General features: G+C 46.3%; 1 protein-coding gene across 6 annotated transcripts in view; it reads left to right on the forward strand.

The window, feature by feature from the left end:
* LOC129819937 (phosphoprotein associated with glycosphingolipid-enriched microdomains 1-like) overlaps positions 1-17,909 on the forward strand; it is a 90,724-nt gene that overhangs the window by 41,595 nt on the left and 31,220 nt on the right. The gene's annotated exons all lie outside the window — the stretch shown is intronic.

Consider the following 17,909-nt stretch of genomic DNA (forward strand, 5'->3'; position numbering starts at 1 on the left):
ACTCCTCTAATGCTGTCCTCCCAACATCCTCCCCCTCTCACTCCTCTAATGCTGTCCTCCAACATCCTCCTCCTCTCCTCTCACTCCTCTAATGCTGTCCTCCAACATCCTCCTCCCCTCCTCTCACTCCTCTAATGCTGTCCTCCCAACATCCTCCTCCTCTCCTCTCACTCCACTAATGCTGTCCTCCCAACATCCTCCTCCTCTCACTCCTCTAATGCTGTCCTCCCAACATCCTCCTCCTCTCACTCCTCTAATGCTGTCCTCCCAACATCCTCCTCCTCTCACTCCTCTAATGCTGTCCTCCCAACATCCTCCTCCTCTCACTCCTCTAATGCTGTCCTCCCAACATCCTCCTCTCCTCACTCCTCTAATGCTGTCCTCCAACATCCTCCTCCTCTCCTCTCACTCCTCTAATGCTGTCCTCCCAACATCCTCCCCCTCTCACTCCTCTAATGCTGTCCTCCAACATCCTCCTCCTCTCCTCTCACTCCTCTAATGCTGTCCTCCCAACATCCTCCTCCTCTCACTCCTCTAATGCTGTCCTCCCAACATCCTCCTCCTCTCACTCCTCTAATGCTGTCCTCCCAACATCCTCCTCTCCTCACTCCTCTAATGCTGTCCTCCCAACATCCTCCTCCTCTCACTCCTCTAATGCTGTCCTCCCAACATCCTCCTCCTCTCACTCCTCTAATGCTGTCCTCCAACATCCTCCTCCTCTCCTCTCACTCCTCTAATGCTGTCCTCCAACATCCTCCTCCTCTCCTCTCACTCCTCTAATGCTGTCCTCCCAACATCCTCCCCCTCTCACTCCTCTAATGCTGTCCTCCAACATCCTCCTCCTCTCCTCTCACTCCTCTAATGCTGTCCTCCCAACATCCTCCTCCTCTCACTCCTCTAATGCTGTCCTCCCAACATCATCCTCCTCTCACTCCTCTAATGCTGTCCTCCCAACATCCTCCTCCACTCCTCCATCCCTCTCGATCTGAATCAGACAGGGAGGGGTGAGAAGGGACAGACCCTCGTGGAGTTATGCACCACCCCACCCTTATACCACTGTTCCAGCTATCCCTCCCTAGCCCTGCACCCCCATCCAGCCACATCCCGATCTCAAATCATCAGTTCCCAGCCATGTGTGCCGCTTGCCGGCCTAGCCAGTATTAACACACACACACACACACACACACACACACACACACACACACACACACACACACACACACACACACACACACACACACACACACACACACACACACACACACACACACACAGCTAGTTTTAATAAATCACCCTGTTGCTAATGGAGCTGAGGGGGTTTACATGCATCTCTCCACCTCCCCGCGCTGCCCCTAGATTAATACCCCATTGATTATGTCTGTGAATGAATGAATTACATTTTATTTTCAAATCGCCAGTTCCCAACCCATCCCTTACTGGACTAATTGACACACAAACAAACATTACAATAATACAATGATAGTTATTCTGTTGTTCTGTGCAATGTGCACCGCATAAAGAATGAAACATACGTAATAATAGATCAGGTTATACAAGTAATAATAAAAACCTTAGAGCAGTAAAAAGAACACATAAATCCAGAAAAATGAATCCGGTCTGAACCCGGTCTGCCACAAAGAGAAGATTAAATTGTGAGACAGGCCTACACACAATCTATATGCATACATGCCCTTTACTATATATCTGGAGCTAAATATTTGTATTAATTATAGGGCACCCTTTTTCTTTTATTCCAGGCTTTATCTAAAAATTCCGCAAACGGAAATACACAATGGACAAAAACATTTAATTTTCTGCTCATCGCTCTGCCACATAATGCCAGGGTATATCTGGTGGGCTTTCTGGAATAAGGGCAAACATACAGTGGGGAGAACAAGTATTTGAATAACTGCCGATTTTGCAGGTTTTCCTATTTACAAAGCATGTAGAGGTCTGTAATTTGTATCATAGGTACACTTCAACTGTGAGAGACGGAATCTAAAACAAAAATCCAGAAAATCACATTGTATGATTTTTAAGTAATTAATTTGCATTTTATTGCATGACATGAGTATTTGATCACCTACCAACCAGTAAGAATTCCGGCTCTCACAGACCTGTTAGTTTTTCTTTAAGAAGCCCTCCTGTTCTCCACTCATTACCTGTATTAACTGCTCCTGTTTGAACTCGTTACCTGTATAAAAGACACCTGTCCACACACTCAATGAAACCTCCAACCTCTCCACAATGGCCATGACCAGAGAGCTAGGTAAACCTGCAAAATCGGCAGTGTATCAAATACTTGTTCTCCCCACTGTATATCGTGGTAGAAAGGACAATAGAGGATAAAATTAATTCCCTGGTGATGTACATGGGACTGGCGACGGTATCAAGACTGGTCCCAACTGGCCGGCCCACTGGTCCCAACTGGCCGGCCCACTGGTCCCATCTGGCCGGCCCACTGGTCCCATCTGGCCGGCCCACTGGTCCCATCTGGCCGGCCCACTGGTCCCATCTGGCCGGCCCACTGGTCCCATCTGGCCGGCCCACTGGTCCCATCTGGCCGGCCCACTGGTCCCATCTGGCCGGCCCACTGGTCCCATCTGGCCGACCTGTTTCTATTGAAAAACTTTGCTGGCTATTCTGGCAATTGGCATATCCAACAGTCTATTCCAAAGTCTCACAATGCACGCCTTCCATCTCACCCCACAGGGTTTCCAGCCCATTTTCCCAGTTATTTCCAGTATAGGTGCAAACTTGTGGATACCTAAAAAAAATAACATACTGCTCTGTTATGGACATGTTTGTTTTTGAGATACCTCTTAGCAACACACACTCCTGCTGAATAGTCCAGAACAGGACACACGCATGTGTAACGGATGTGAAATGGCTAGCTAGTTAGCGGGTACGCGCTAGTAGCATTTCAATCAGTTACGTCACTTGCTCTGAGACTTAAGTAGTGTTGCCCCTTGCTCTGCAAGGGCCGTGGCCTTTGTGGAGCGATGGGTAACGATGCTTCGTGGGCGACCGTTGTTGATGTGTGCAGAGGGTCCCTGGTTCGCGCCCGTGTCGGGGCGAGGGGACGCCGTAAAGTTATACTGTTACATTGGTGCCGTGACCCGGATCACTGGTTGCTGCGGAAAAGGAGGAGGTTGAAAGGGGGGTGAGTGTAACGGATATGAAATGGCTAGCTAGTTAGCGGGTACGCGCTAGTAGCATTTCAATCAGTTACGTCACTTGCTCTGAGACTTAAGTAGTGTTGCCCCTTGCTCTGCAAGGGCCGTGGCCTTTGTGGAGCGATGGGTAACGATGATTCGTGGGCGACCGTTTTTGATGTGTGCAGAGGGTCCCTGGTTCGCGCCCGTGTCGGGGCGAGGGGACGCCGTAAAGTTATACTGTTACACATGTCTGACACAGTTTGGAATGCGCGGCAATACCAGTGGTGGGTGTTCATGTATGCAAAGGGAAGCCAGGCTTCCCCGAGAAATGAAATGAACAAAATTATTTGTCTTTCGTCTCTATGTTTCATTAATTTCCTTCAATTTGCTAAAGGCTGAATGTTTCTCACTGGAGAAAGCATCCGAGCGAACGAAACAGCGCTCCTCTGTCTCAGTATGTGTAACCATCTATCTGATGCTGTCTGGTCAAAAATAGTTAGACTTTTTGCCGCGCGTAGCATTGGATGCAAGGGAAGCCAGCGAGCATTTGGACTCACTTGGAACATTTTTGCTAAACTGAGTGAGCTGAGCTCAGCTGTGAATGGTCCTGGCACACCAAAAAAAGTGTCAAGGGAAGCCAGTTTGGATTTGACTTCAGACCAATCGCATCACCCCAGAAGTCAAATGTCATTGACAGGGGGAAAAAAGTAATCTTGTGTTATCCTTAGCTAAATTTGTTCCTTTCCTTAATTAGCCATGGATGGAGATAGGGATTTGGACTTGTGGTTTTATTTAATTCTCTGAACTGGCCAATGATTATAAAGGCGATTCTGTCTGGGTGTGTATATCTGTCTGGGTGTCTTTGTTTGTGTGTGTATATCTGTTTGTCTGTGTGTGTGGTTGTGGTCTGTCTGTCTGGGTGTGTATCTCTGTCTCTTTGGGTGTGTCTTTGTGGGTGGGTGTGTACAGTTGAAGTCAGACATTTACATACACCCTAGCCAAATACATTTATACTCAGTTTCACAATTCCTGACATTTAATCCTAGTAAAAATTCCCTGTCTTAGGTCAGTTAGGATCACCACTTTATTTTAAGAATGTGTCAATTAGCCTATCAGAAGCTTCTAAAGCCATGACATAATTTTCTGGAATTTTCCAAGCTGTTTAAAGGCACAGTCAACTTAGTGTATGTAAACTTCTGACCCACTGGAATTGTGATACAGTGAATTATAAGTGAAATAATCTGTTTGTAAACAATTGTTGGAAAAATTACTTGCATCATGCACGAAGTAGATGTCCTAACCGACTTGCCAAAACTATAGTTTGGTAACAAGAAATGTGTGGATGAAGAAATGACTCCAATCTAAGTGTATGTAAACTTCCGACTACAACCGTATGTGTGTGTGGCTGTGTATGCCTGTCTGTGTGTGTGGCTGTGTATGCCTGTGTGGGTGTGTATGCGGGTGTGTATGCCTGTGTGGGTGTGTATGCCTGTCTGTGTGGGTGTGTATGCCTGTCTGTGTGGGTGTGTATGCTTGTGTGTGTGTGGGTGTGTATGCCTGTGTGGGTGTGGGTGGGTGTGTATGCCTGTGTGGGTGTGGGTGGGTGTGTATGCCTGTCTGTGGGTGTGTATGCCTGTCTGTAGGTGTGTATGCCTGTCTGTGTGTGTGTGTGGGTGTGTATGCTTGTGTGTGTGTGGGTGGGTGTGTATGCCTGCCTGTGTGTGTGTATGGGTGTGTATGCCTGTGTGTGTGTGTGGGTGTGTATGCCTGCCTGCCTGTGTGTGTGTGGGTGTGTATGCCTGTCTGTGTGGGTGTGTATGCCTGCCTGTGTGTGTGTGTGGGTGTGTATGCCTGCCTGCCTGTGTGTGTGTGGGTGTGTATGCCTGCCTGTGTGTGTGTGTGGGTGTGTATGCCTGTGTGTGTGTGGGTGGGTGTGTATGCCTGTGTCTGTGTGTATGCCTGTGTGTGGGTGGGTGTGTATGCATGCCTGTGTGTGGGTGGGTGTGTATGCCTGTCTGTGTGTGTGTGGGTGTGTATGCCTGTGTCTGTGTGGGTGGGTGTGTATGCCTGTGTCTGTGTGGGTGGGTGTGTATGCCTGTGTGTGGGTGGGTGTGTATGCCTGTCTGTGTGTGTGGGTGTGTATGCCTGTCTGTGTGGGTGGGTGTGTATGCCTGCCTGTGTGTAGGTGTGTATGCCTGCCTGTGTAGGTGTGTATGCCTGCCTGTGTGTGTGTGGGTGTGTATGCCTGTGTATGCCTGTCTGTGTAGGTGTGTATGCCTGCCTGTGTCTGTGTGGGTGGGTGTGTATGCCTGTCTGTGTAGGTGTGTATGCCTGTCTGTGTAGGTGTGTATGCCTGTGTGTGGGTGGGTGTGTATGCCTGCCTGTGTGTGTGTATGGGTGTGTATGCCTGTGTGTGTGTGTGGGTGTGTATGCCTGCCTGCCTGTGTGTGTGTGGGTGTGTATGCCTGTCTGTGTAGGTGTGTATGCCTGCCTGTGTCTGTGTGGGTGGGTGTGTATGCCTGCCTGTGTGTGGGTGTGTATGCCTGCCTGTGTGTGGGTGTGTATGCCTGTCTGTGTGTGTGGGTGTGTATGCCTGTCTGTGTAGGTGTGTATGCCTGCCTGTGTGTGGGTGTGTATGCCTGCCTGTGTGTGGGTGTGTATGCCTGTCTGTGTGTGTGGGTGTGTATGCCTGTCTGTGTGTGTGGGTGTGTATGCCTGTCTGTGTGTGTGGGTGTGTATGCCTGTGTGTGTGTGGGTGTGTATGCCTGTGTGTGGGTGTGTATGCCTGTGTGTGGGTGGGTGTGTATGCCTGTGTGTGGGTGTGTATGCCTGCCTGTGTGTGTAGGTGTGTATGCCTGTGTGTGTGTGTGGGTGTGTATGCCTGTGTGTGTGTGGGTGTGTATGCCCGCCTGTGTGTGGGTGGGTGTGTATACCTGTGTGTGGGTGTGTATGCCTGCCTGTGTGTGTAGGTGTGTATGCCTGTGTGTGTGTGTGGGTGTGTATGCCTGTGTGTGTGTGGGTGTGTATGCCCGCCTGTGTGTGTGTGGGTGTGTATGCCTGTGTATGCCTGTGTGTGTGTGGGTGTGTATGCCTGTGTGTGTGTGTGGGTGTGTATGCCTGTGTGTGTGTGTGGGTGTGTATGCCTGTGTGGGTGTGTATGCCTGTCTGTGTAGGTGTGTATGCCTGCCTGTGTGTAGGTGTGTATGCCTGCCTGTGTGTGTGTGGGTGTGTATGCCTGCCTGTGTGTAGGTGTGTATGCCTGTGTGTGTGTGTGTGGGTGTGTATGCCTGTGTGTGTGTGGGTGTGTATGCCTGTGTGTGTGTGGGTGTGTATGCCTGTGTGTGTGTGGGTGGGTGTGTATGCCTGTGTGTGTGTGGGTGTGTATGCCTGTCTGTGTGGGTGTGGGTGTGTATGCCTGCCTGTGTGTGTGTGGGTGTGTATGCCTGCCTGTGTGGGTGTGGGTGTGTATGCCTGTGTGTGTGTGGGTGGGTGTGTATGCCTGTGTGTGTGTGGGTGTGTATGCCTGTGTGTGTGTGGGTGGGTGGGTGTGTATGCCTGTGTGTGTGTGGGTGTGTATGCCTGTCTGTGTGTGTGGGTGTGTATGCCTGTGTGTGGGTGTGTATGCCTGTCAGTGTGTGTGGGTGTGTATGCCTGCCTGTGTGTGTATGCCTGTGTATGCCTGTGTGTGTGTGGGTGTGTATGCCTGTGTGTGTGTGGGTGTGTATGCTTGTGTGTGTGTGTGGGTGTGTATGCCTGTGTGTGTGTGTGGGTGTGTATGCCTGTGTGTGTGTGGGTGTGTATGCCTGTGTGGGTGTGTATGCCTGTCTGTGTAGGTGTGTATGCCTGCCTGTGTGTAGGTGTGTATGCCTGCCTGTGTGTAGGTGTGTATGCCTGCCTGTGTGTGTGTGGGTGTGTATGCCTGTGTGTGGGTGGGTGTGTATGCCTGTGTGTGTGTGTGGGTGTGTATGCCTGTGTGTGTGTGTGGGTGTGTATGCCTGTGTGTGTGTGGGTGTGTATGCCTGTGTGTGTGTGGGTGTGTATGCCTGTGTGTGTGTGGGTGTGTATGCCTGTGTGTGTGTGGGTGTGTATGCCTGTGTGTGTGTGTGTGTGGGTGTGTATGCCTGTGTGTGTGTGGGTGGGTGTGCATGCCTGTGTGTGTGTGGGTGTGTATGCCTGCCTGTGTGTGTGTGGGTGTGTATGCCTGTGTGTGTGGGTGTGGGTGTGTATGCCTGTGTGTGTGTGGGTGGGTGTGTATGCCTGTGTGTGTGTGGGTGTGTATGCCTGTGTGTGTGTGGGTGGGTGGGTGTGTATGCCTGTGTGTGTGTGGGTGTGTATGCCTGTGTGTGGGTGTGTATGCCTGTCAGTGTGTGTGGGTGTGTATGCCTGTCAGTGTGTGTGGGTGTGTATGCCTGTTTGTGTGTGTGGGTGTGTATGCCTGTTTGTGTGTGTGGGTGTGTATGCCTGTCTGTGTGTGTGGCTGTGTATGCCTGTCTGTGTGTGTGGCTGTGTATGCCTGTCTGTGTGTGTGGCTGTGTATGCCTGTCTGTGTGTGTGGCTGTGTATGCCTGTCTGTGTGTGTGGCTGTGTATGCCTGTCTGTGTGTGTGGCTGTGTATGCCTGTGTGTGGGTGTGTATGCCTGTCAGTGTGTGTGGGTGTGTATGCCTGTTTATGTGTGTGGGTGTGTATGCCTGTTTATGTGTGTGGCTGTGTATGCCTGTCTGTGTGTGTGGCTGTGTGTGTGGCTGTGTATGCCTGTCTGTGTGTCTGGGTGTGTATGCCTGTCTGTGTGTCTGGGTGTGGGTGTGTATGCCTGTCTGTCTGTCTGTGTGGGTGTGTATGCCTGTGTGTGGTTGTGTATGCCTGTCTGTGTGTGTGGGTGTGTATGCCTGTCTGTGTGTGTGTGGGTGTGTATGCCTGTCTGTGTGTGTGTGGGTGTGTATGCCTGTGTGTGGGTGTGTATGCCTGTCTGTGTGTGTGGGTGTGTATGCCTGTCTGTGTGTGTGGGTGGGTGTGTATGCCTGTCTGTGTGTGGGTGTGTATGCCTGTCTGTCTATGTGGGTGTGTATGTCTGTGTGGGTGTGTATGTCTGTGTGAGTGTGTATGTGTATGTAGCTTATTGCTTTGTGGGTATTGTCCGCCAGGCTGGTGTCAGAGCTAGGTGATGTATGGTGGGGTGCTGATGGGGGAACGTTGTTTGTGATGTATGTGTCTGTTATGAAGATGTTGGGTTTGCACAACAAGTGTGCGTGAGTGTGTGCATGTGTGTGAGAGAGAGGGAGATAAACTCGGTAGATATGTGTTACATCTCATTTTGGCTGGCATAATGAATCAACCCAATGGCCTTGTGTACCTGAGATGCGAGACGGACGGACAGGGAGACAGACGGGCGGACAGAGAGAGAGTGACAGGAAGAGAGAAAGACGAGGCCCGTGTCTGTGTTAATGTTTTTATCTTCCCTGCTATGCAGCACATCACAATCTCTCCTGTTGAGTAAAGACCTGCCCTGCTCTATCAGTGGTAATCTGCACCTCAGTTCCAAAAATGAAGCAGCAAGACTTGTGCAGCAACAGCCTGTGACTCCAAGACAACTCTGTGCTTTTTAGTGCTGAGTGCTGTCGACTCACATTAGGGAGAATTTGTGGTTTTCTTAAATAAAAGAACATTCCCTTGATCTCTTGGATCCTCCAAGAATATTTGATCCTTTGTGTCTGTGGTGTTTCTTGGATTCCTTTGTGGGACAGCAGGCCTCTTGTTTTTCTATCTGTTCTGAGAAGCTGAGGTGATATCAACAGGCATGTGCCTTCACTCTTAACTGACTGATCATGTCACCCCCCAGCCTCAGCACGCAGGTCAGCAGCTGTCTGAATGTTTGGTGAGAAAGTCATTTAGGATGTGTGACAGTCACTGCGACTGTGACAATGTGGAGTCTCTCGTGTTATTCATTTAGACTACGCTTTGGGATTTTAATGGCCGACTCGGCCGACTGCGATGTAGATACAAAGCTGCACTACAACATATTTAGTTTGAGCTCATATTCAATTTCAACAAATGATTGTTAGACCCTGAGCAGTTGGTACTTTTCAGTATTCAAAAAGGGATTATGAAAATATTAATTTGAGGATTAGTGTCATTTTGTGGTCGGATGTTTAAATGTCTCACGCTCTCCAAATAGAGACGATTATAATGATGAATATGCTTCCTCCTTTTTGGTGTTGACCAGATGGAGGAACTGAGAAAGAGGAGGTGAGAAAAGGAGAGCGAGAGAGAAATTGAGCGTTAGTGCATCTAGAGCAAAACACGGATAAAAATAAAGCCGTTTCTCTAGACTACAGACTTTAGTGTGTTAATGGTTGACAGACAGTATTGTTTGTCTGCTAGCTGAACCAAGAACACACAGTAGAGCAGAGCAGCATGCCCTGAATGCAGACACTACTGAGACAGAGAAAAGGGGGGGACAGCACTCCTTTAGTAACCTGCCAGCCGTACAAACCCCCATTTTACGCCCCAGAAGTGCAGCTTCAACCTTTAACTCTAGTGGAATGCTGTGTGTGAGAGCTAGTGTTACGTTAGGTTTGTTTTACTTTCTCAGTTCCTTAACTGTCTTCATAGAGAGAGGCAGGCAGTGTGGTGTTATCCCTCTGTTTTCCACTTCATGTGGTCGGATGGGACATTTCTTGGCTGAAAGAATCTTCTGTGTGGGGAAAAATATTTTTTGGGGGGCTCCCGAGGGGCGCAGTGGTCTAAGGCACTGCATCTCAGTGCCTGAGGCGTCACTACAGACACCCTGGTTCAATTCCAGGCTTTATCACAACCGGCCGTGATTGGGAGTAATATAAGGTGGCGCACAATTGGCCCAGCGTCGTCCAGGTTTGGCCGGTGTAGGCCACCATTGTAAATAAGAATTTGTTCTTAACTGACTTGCCTAGCTAAATAAAGGGGGGGGGGGGGGGGTCCTGTCCTCAAGAGACCTACAGCCCTGACTTCAAGAGACCTACAGCCCTGACCTCAAGAGACCTACAGCCCTGACCTCAAGAGACCTACAGCCCTGACCTCAAGAGACCTACAGCCCTGTCCTCAAGAGACCTACAGCCCTGACCTCAAGAGACCTACAGCCCTGTCCTCAAGGGACCTACAGCCCTGACCTCAAGAGACCTACAGCCCTGTCCTCAAGAGATCTACAGCCCTGTCCTCAAGAGATCTACAGCCCTGACCTCAAGAGACCTACAGCCCTGACCTCAAGAGACCTACAGCCCTGTCCTCAAGAGACCTACAGCCCTGTCCTCAAGAGATCTACAGCCCTGACCTCAAGAGATCTACAGCCCTGACCTCAAGAGACCTACAGCCCTGACCTCAAGAGACCTACAGCCCTGACCTCAAGAGACCTACAGCCCTGTCCTCAAGAGACCTACAGCCCTGACCTCAAGAGACCTACAGCCCTGTCCTCAAGGGACCTACAGCCCTGACCTCAAGAGACCTACAGCCCTGTCCTCAAGAGATCTACAGCCCTGTCCTCAAGAGATCTACAGCCCTGACCTCAAGAGACCTACAGCCCTGACCTCAAGAGACCTACAGCCCTGTCCTCAAGAGACCTACAGCCCTGTCCTCAAGAGATCTACAGCCCTGACCTCAAGAGATCTACAGCCCTGACCTCAAGAGACCTACAGCCCTGACCTCAAGAGACCTACAGCCCTGACCTCAAGAAACCTACAGCGATATATAGAAGGTTTGAGGGTTTCTGTGGAAAAATACGTCTTATTTTAGAGAAGCATCTCTGTTAAACAAATAGGCACCGGCTGTACTTTCCACTGCCTGTTACTGCAGAAAAACATTCAGCAAGTTTCCATTTCATTTCCTTAATTCCTTGTTTTAAAGTAAACTTGATAGCCAGCTTTAAAGAGAGAAAGGAACTCAGAGGGAGAACCTGGATGATATGAAGACAAAGAGAAAAAGAAAAGGTACTCAAAGATGAGAAAGAGAGAGGCAACTCAAGAGATATATAACAGATTCAAGCAGCACTGAATCACCCTCTTGTATATGAGAAATGAGAGGAAACCAAAAATACAGAGAAGCCCTCTAAATTATGCAGTCTGTCCATCCGGCTGCTTCCCATTTAGGGGAAAAACAAGACGGATCAATTTTCCTCCATGTCAGACCATTAACATCAACCCGTGGGACCATCACTGTTTCCATGGCTACACGGCCCGCCATATTCTGTTGATTAACACTGACTGTTTTAATTGGAAGGTTTCCCTCTCGCCACGTCCCCGCGAGACAACCACTGATTGATTTAGATTAGACGCTACTGGAAGGTCTGGCGAGCATCGGGCACTGCTCATGGAACTGACAGTCGGCGCGTGCGTGTCCTCTTGGATTTCCCCGACTGCTTGCACCATATTCAAAACTAGATTAGTCCCAGTTGGTTTGCTGAGGCGTTAGCAAACTAGCTGATGGAATTGTCTGTGGTATGATATTATCTGTGGTATTAGCTAGCTAGCTGATGTTATTGTCTGGTATGATATTATCTGTGGTATTAGCTAGCTAGCTGATGGTATTGTCTGTGGTATGGTATTATCTGTGGTATTAGCTAGCTAGCTGATGGTATTGTCTGTGGTATGATATTATCTGTGGTATTAGCTAGCTAGCTGATGGTATTGTCTGTGGTATGGTATTATCTGTGGTATTAGCTAGCTAGCTGATGGTATTGTCTGTGGTATGGTATTAGCTGTGGTGTTAGCTAGCTAGCTGATGGTATTGTCTTAGACAGGGCAGGGCCACGAAGGGACAGCATATATATATATATACATATATATATATATATATACACACACACTACCATTCAAAAGTTTGGGAACACTTAGATATGTTTATTTTTTATTTTTTTAAAGATACTTTTTTGGAATATCTACATAGGTGTACAGAGGCCCATTATCAGCAACCATCACTGCTGTGTTCCAATGGCACGTTGTGTTAGCTAATCCAAGTTTATCATTTTAAAAGGCTAATTGATGATTAGAAAACCCTTTTGCAATTGTGTTAGCACAGCTGAAAACTGTTGTTCTGATTAAAGAAGCAATAAAACGGGCCTTCTTTAGACTAGTTGAGTATCTGGAGCATACTTCCAAAGTCGTGGCAAAATGGCTTAAGTGCAACAAAGTCAAGGCATTGGAGTGGCCATCACAAAGACCTGACCTCAATCCTATAAAAAATGTGTGGGCAGAACTGAAAAAGTGTGCGCGAGCAAGGAGGCCTACAAACCTGACTCCGTTAGACCAGCTCTGTCAGGAGGAATGGGCCAAAATTCCCCCAACTTATTGTGTGAGGCTTGTGGAAGGCTACCCGAAACGTTTGATCCAAGTTAAACAATTTAAAGGCAATGCTACCAAATACTAATTGTGTATGTAAATTTCTGACCCACTGGGAATGTGTTGAAAGAAATAAAAGATTAAATAAATAATTCTCTACTATTATTCTGACATTTCACATTCTTAAAATAAAGTGGTGATCCTAACTGACCTAAAACAGGGATTTTTTACTCTGATTAAATGTCAGGAATTGTGAAAAACTGCGTTTTAAATGTATTTGGCTAAGGTGTATGTAAACTTCCGACTTCAACTTGTGTGTGTGTGTGTATCTATATGTGTGTGTTTGTGTCACACACACACAGTACCAGTCAAAAGTTTGGACATACCTACTCATTTTCTTTATTTTTACTATTGTCTACATTGTAGAATAATAGTGAAGAAATCAAAACTATGAAGTAACAACACATGGAATCATGTAGTAACCAAAAAAGTGTGAAACAAATCAATTTTTTTTATTTCAGATTATTCAAAGCAGCCACCCTTTGCTGGATGACAGCTTTCCACACTTGGCATTCTCTCAACCAGCTTCACGAGGTAGTCACCTGGAATGCATTTTAATTAACAGGTGTGTCTTGTAAAAGGTTACTTTGTGGAATTTATTTTTTGAGCCAATCAGTTGTGTTGTGACAAGGTAGGGGTAGTATACAGAAGATAGCCCTATTTGGTAAAATACCATATTATGGCAAGAACAGCTTAAATAAGCAAAGAGAAACGACAGTCCATCATTACTTTAAGACATGAAGGTCAGTCAATCCAGAAAATTTCAAGAACTTTGAAAGTTTCTTCAAGTGCAGTCGCAAAAACCATCAAGCGCTATGATTAAACTGGCTCTCATGAGGACCGCCACAGGAAAGGAAGACCCCGAGTTACCTCTCCTGCAGAGGATAAGTTCATTATAGTTAACTGCACCTCAGATTGCAGCCCAAATAAATGCTTCACAGAGTTCAAGTAAGAGACACATCTCAACATCAACTGTTCAGAGGAGACTGCATGAAGGCTCTACAGAGGGTAGTGAGGTCTGCACAACGCATCACCGGGGGCAAACTACCTGCCCTCCAGGACACCTACACCACCCGATGTCACGGGAAGGCCATAAAGATCATCAAGGACAACAACCACCCAAGCCACTGCCTGTTCACCCCGCTATCATCCAGAAGGCGAGGTCAGTACAGGTGCATCAAAGCAGGGACCGAGAGACTGAAAAACAGCTTCTATCTCAAGGCCATCAGACTGTTAAACAGCCACCACTAACATTTAGCGGCTGCTGCCAACATACTGACTCAACTCCAGACACTTTAATAATGGGAATTGATGGAAGTTATGTAAAAATGTACCACTAGCCACTTTAAACAATGCCACTTAATATAATGTTTACATACCCTACATTACTCATCTCATATGTATATACTGTACTCTATATCATCTACTGCATCTTGCCATCTTTATGTAAAAATGTACCACTAGCCACTTTAAACAATGCCACTTAATATAATGTTTACATACCCTACATTACTCATCTCATATGTATATACTGTACTCTATACCATCTACTGCATCTTGCCTATGCTGTTCTGTACCATCACTCATTCATATATCTTTATGTACATATTCTTTATCCCTTTACACTTGTGTGTATAAGGTAGTTGTTGTGGAATTGTTAGATTACTTGTTGGTTATTACTGCATTGTCGGAACTAGAAGCACAAGCATTTCGCTACACTCGCATTAACATCTGCTAACCATGTGTACGTGACAAATAAAATTTGATTTGATTTGAATCAGGCCTTCATGGTCGAATTGCTGCAAAGAAACTAATACTAAAGGACAGCAATAAGAAGAAGACCCTTGCTTGGGCCAAAAAACACGAGCAATGGACATTAGACCGGTGGAAATCTGTCCTTTGGTCTGATGAGTCCAAATTTGAATTTTTTGGTTCCAACCGCCGTGTCTTTGTGAGACGCAGAGTAGGTGAACAGATGATCTCCGCATGTGTGGTTCCCACCGTGAAGCATGGAGGAGGAGGTGTGATGGTGTGGGGATGCTATGCTGGTGACGCTGTCAGTGATTGGTTTGCGCTTAGTTGGACTTTCATTTGTTTTTCAAAAGGACAGTGACCTTAAACACACCTCCAGGCTGTATAAGGGCTATTTGACCAGGAAGAGTGATGGAGTAGTGTATCAGATGACCTGGCCTCCACAATCACCCGATCTCAACCCAATCGAGATGGTTTGTGATGAGTTGGACCGCAGAGTGAAGGAAAAGCAGCCAACAAGTGCTCAGCATATGTGGGAACTCCTTCAAGACTGTTGGAAAAAGCATTCCAGGTGAAGCTGGTTGAGACAATGCCAAGAGTGTGCAAAGCTGTCATCAAGACAAAGGGTGGCTACTTTGAAGAATGTATAAATATTTTGATTTGTTTAACACTCTTTTGGTTACTACATGATTCCATATGTGTTTTTTCATAGCTTTTATATCTACACTATTTTTCAACAATGTAGAAAATAGTAAAAATAAAGAAAAACCCTTGAATGAGGGGAGGCCCGAGGTGTGAGGGCACATGCTGAATAGCGTGGCATTGATTATCATTAGGCCTGTCAGACTGAGAAACACAAGCAGACACACAATACACACACAGAGACAGCAACATATGCTGTATGGCGTGAAATCCTGATGAGAGGCGGAGAAGGACCTGTTAGAGCTGGTCTTTGTTGGGCATGTCTTTCTACTCTTACTCTGTCAGTTTGAAAAACGTCACAGAGGAATTTGTGTCTGATACAGGAATGTGAGAAGCCCTTGTATTGTATTAAACATTCCCTCACACGAGTGCAATGGAAGTTTTAATGTCACGAAAATGCGGCATAGGATTTCTTCAAAATGAAACAAATTTGCATAACTTTGAATACATTTGTCATTTTTTTTCTTTGCTTTTACAATTTATTTATTTTTATTATATGAAAGTGCACTTTAGAGCACACTCTCACTTCCACCTAATCTTTGTCTGCAAAAGCACATTATAAAATAACAAGCCCCCCCCCAACCCAAAATTCCTCATTGTATTATTATTCCAGAGTGAGTTTTTCCCCCCATTCTCTTATCAAATTATTTATTCTGGAAATGCCTCTGGCACACACATGAGAATCCTCCCTGGGAAGAGTTCTCAAGATCCAGCTATGCGCGCGTGCATGTGTAAGGCCACTCACGTAGAAGGTGGCGTTCCACGGGCGTGCCAGTGTGCACTCGTCTCTCTCCCAGACCATCAGCCTGCCGCTAGTAAGCCACACACTGCTCACAGAGGTAGCATTATTTTCTTGTGCGGAGGGATACTGTACGGTGCAGATGGAGGCTGTGATTTTGCAGGGGTCCCGGAGTCTGCAAGCCCATGGTGCTGCGCTGGGCGGTGGGTCGCAGCTGCAATGGGAGCCGTTGTGTGTGTGTGTGGTTGCTGGGCCGAAAGTAGGAGGCCTCTCCGCTGCAGTCCAAACACATTCCTACTTTAAATGGCTTTTCCATTTTGTTATTTTAAATGGCAGGGAATAGTATGTGCTCTCGTTTCTTTCTCTCTCTTCCAAGTTTTTCTCCTATTAAGACTGGAGTGTGGAGTGCTTTCTTGTTTCAGGCAGGAGAGGAGAGCACTCTCTCTGTGGCTTGGGGCTTATTGCTGCTGGGTTCATTTAGTCTCACTCAAAGGTCAGGAAGGTGGTTTTTCAAAGTCTAAAAGATATAAAATAATGAAGCTGTCTTTGGTGTGTATTGAGTTTTTAAAGGGAGAAAGCTGTTCTGGACAGACTGGGAAGAAGATGGGCCCTGTGTGGCTCAGTTGGTAGAGCATGGCGCTTGCAACGCCAGGGTTGTGGGTTCGATTCCCACGGGGGGGGGCCAGTACAAAAAAAAAAAAAAAAAAAAGTATGAATGTATGTAATTGTATGTAAGATAAGAGCGTCTGGATAAGAGCGTCTGCTAAATGACTTAAAATGTAAATGTAAGATGAGATGGAAGAGTTATTCTGCTTTTCTTCTGAGTTAGCTTCACATAGATATCCTCATTTGATTTGTTTTCCCAAAAATATATTACATTATTTAAGTTGTTGGTGTTATAGGCTTGTAAAGAACAAAATGCATTATGGACTAGGGAAGGGGATGAGAGTTACTATTCTTGGACTAGGAAGGGGATGAGTTACTATTCTTGGACTAGGAAGGGGATGAGTTACTATTCTTGGACTAGGGAAGGGGATGAGAGTTACTATTCTTGGACTAGAAGGGGATGAGAGTTACTATTCTTGGACTAGGGAAGGGGATGAGAGTTACTATTCTTGGACTAGGGAAGGGGATGAGAGTTACTATTCTTGGACTAGGGAAGGGGATGAGAGTTACTATTCTTGGACTAGGGAAGGGGATGAGTCACTAATCTTGGACTAGGAATGGGATGAGAGTTACTATTCTTGGACTAGGGAAGGGGATGAGAGTTACTATTCTTGGACTAGGGAAGGGAATGAGAGTTATTATTATTGGTCAGATGGAGCTCGAACCTCGTCATCAGCATTCTTCCACTTGTGTCCCTTCACTCAGTGCTGTTCAGGGAAACATGATTAACCTTTCTAGGACACACGTTCCGCTAGCTGAACCCCTGACAACATTACCGCTGAAAAGGCAGCGCGGGAAATTCAAATATATATATTTTTTAAATATGTAACTTTCACACATTAACAAGTCCAATACAGCAAATGAAAGATAAACATATTGTTAATCTACCCATCGTGTCCGATTTAAAAAATGTTTTACAGCGAAAACACAACATATGATTATGTTAGGTCACCGCCAAGTCCAAAAAACACAGCCAAAGATAGGAGTCACAAAAAGCAGAAATAGAGATTAAATTAATCACTAACCTTTGATGATCTTCATCAGATGACACTCATAGGACATCATGTTACACAATACATGTATGTTTTGTTCGATAATGTGCATATTTATATCAAAAAATCTCAGTTTACATTGGCGCCATGTTCAGAAATGCCTCCAAAATATCCGGAGAAATTGCAGAGCCACATCAAATAACAGAAATACTCATCATAAACTTTGATGAAAGATACATGTTTTACATAGAATTAAAGATACACTTGTTCTTAATGCAACCGCTGTGCCAGATTTCAAAAAAACTTTACTGAAAAAGCACACCATGCAATAATCTGAGATGGCGCTCAGATATAAACATTTCTCCGCCATGTTGAAGTCAACAGAAATACGAAATTACATCATAAATATTCCCTTACCTTTGATGATCTTCATCAGAATGCACTCCCAGGAATCTTAGTTCCACAATAAATTGTTGTTTTGTTCGATAATGTCCATTATTTATGTCCAAGTAGCTACTTTTGTTGGCATGTTTAGTA

The sequence above is a fragment of the Salvelinus fontinalis genome, chromosome 22, assembly GCF_029448725.1.
Source record: "Salvelinus fontinalis isolate EN_2023a chromosome 22, ASM2944872v1, whole genome shotgun sequence".
Taxonomy (NCBI): Eukaryota; Metazoa; Chordata; class Actinopteri; order Salmoniformes; family Salmonidae; genus Salvelinus; species Salvelinus fontinalis.